Genomic DNA, 2294 nt, shown 5'->3' with positions numbered 1-2294 from the left:
CAAATATATATATATATATACATACATACATACATACATACATACATATATATATATATATAGTGGAAGGTTTCAGAAAATTCCAACACAATGATAAGCTAAAAAAATAGACATAAAATCGGTATTAGTTTCACGATCAGGAAAAGGATAAAAAAAAGAGAGAATGAAATCATCGGAATATTTCGAACATTCACTCTTCTTCTGAATGGTAGACATGAAGAGAATAGACGGGCCAGGGAAATTTCGAGAAATCTAAACGCGCGCATAATCAGCCGTCAAAATTTTCTTTTAAGTTGCTGTTTCCTTTTGTTTCCCGCTATGCTTTTGGGATTCGATATCTTCATGGACAGTTCCTTTAAAAAAACTGTTTTCTGTTTATAAAGAAATTGCCATCCCATCTTGCAAGTATCGCCCATGTATTGAAGATGAAATTCATTCTGTTAATATTCTTCCCATGACCCTCCTCACAGCACAGCCTTGCTGATTGTGATATGTGTCGTGTATGTGTGTGAGAGAGAAAAAGGATCGATTCAAGTTCGCTACTTTTATATTATTTATGGAACAAGGAAAGTTTAAATGCAGTGTTATACAGAGGTAGATTTGATGTCGATGCGCAGAAAACCAGAATAAAAATGTAGGACTTTCTCCCTCACATATTACTGACTCTACCGCCAATATACAACCATCTCTTGCATAATAACATTGTGAAGTAGCTAGAAAAGTTGAATTGTAATAGCACATCGAAATTGTGATGGTGATATTCTGGACTCACTATTATTTAAAACAAAACTAATAATCCATTGTACTAGCGAGACAAAACTTGAAATTAATGGGGAGAAAGCTAGTCGATTACGTAGAACACTAATGCTTCACTGGTATTTAATATATCGATCCTGAAAGGATGAAATGGGAGTCGAGCTCGGCAGAATTTGAACTGAGGAAGTGAAGACGGAGGAAACGCCGCCAAGCATTTTTGCCCGGTGTGCTAACAAACCTCTCAGCTCCCCACCTTAATAACAACAACAGCAGCAGCAGCAGTGGCAACGAGAACCTAAACAAAAACAACAATAATTTTAACGCAGGGCCAGCACTTCCGAGGAGGAGGAACAAATCGACTACATCGACCTCTATACTTGCCAGTTGAGTTATTTTATCGACTTCACAAGGTTGGAAGTGAAAGATGACCTCAGCGGCATATGAATTGAGTAGGTAAAGCGCCGGAAAAAAACACAGCAAACAATCTTTTGGACGCTCCAACGGGTTTGCTAGCTTATCAAATAATAATAATCATTATAATAATGATGATGATATCGATGATGATGATGATGATCATGATCATGATGATCATGATGATGATGGTGGTGGTGATGGTGATTTTGGTAAACGATCATAGCTGGAAACGGTTATATCATAGGTCGTCTAAATATGGTTTACCCCAGGGTTAAACAATAATAAATGTAAAGTTATATGAGTTCAGAAGTGGTCCACTTCATATTTCATCTTTCTGGATATATCAAATTTATTTCCAGTAATGTACTACGTAAAAAAAACCCATTTGCAAACAGCGTTTCCTTAGCAATATTGTTCAGCACAGTATCCCTTACGTTTAATTGGTAGCTTCCTTTGTAAAACATAATACAATAGAGATTGAGCAGTGCTGTCTAGCATGGGAGCTCGCTTATTTACTTACGTCTTCTCGAATTTCATTGTCAGCCTGTATAGGATAGAGAACATTTGTATATCTACGAACGTGGAAGATTCAATATACAGTGATAATTCTATTAGATTTGCTGTATTTTGATACATGGATATGTTTTTGTGATGAATGCGGTTTAAAGTTGTGCGTTGTATGTTGTGTTAATCGGATCTCGTTGTGCTTGATGACCGTTGACCAAGGAATCGGTGAATAAACCGAAGTTTATATGATTGAATAAAGTTGATTGAAGATCATTGACGTAGAGCAAAGCAGTTTAGATAAATACACACTTGATCGTTAGTTTATATGTGTCTGCCTGTATTTATGTAAGTTTGTATGTAGATATGTGTCTGCATCTATGTATTTGCATATTTATTCCTAAATAGAGACAGCGATATGTATAGGTATATAGGTGTGTGTATGTATGTGTGTGTATGTATGCATATATATATGCCTATATAATATATATATAATATATTTGTATTAATATGTATTTAGTGCATATGTGTGTGTGTGTATGTAAATATATATACACACACATATATATGCATATATATGCATGTATATATTATACGTATATATATATATATATATATAT

This window comes from Octopus bimaculoides, chromosome 15 (assembly GCF_001194135.2).
Source record: "Octopus bimaculoides isolate UCB-OBI-ISO-001 chromosome 15, ASM119413v2, whole genome shotgun sequence".
In the NCBI taxonomy this organism is placed as follows: Eukaryota; Metazoa; Mollusca; class Cephalopoda; order Octopoda; family Octopodidae; genus Octopus; species Octopus bimaculoides.
This window is presented reverse-complemented; position numbering follows the sequence as displayed.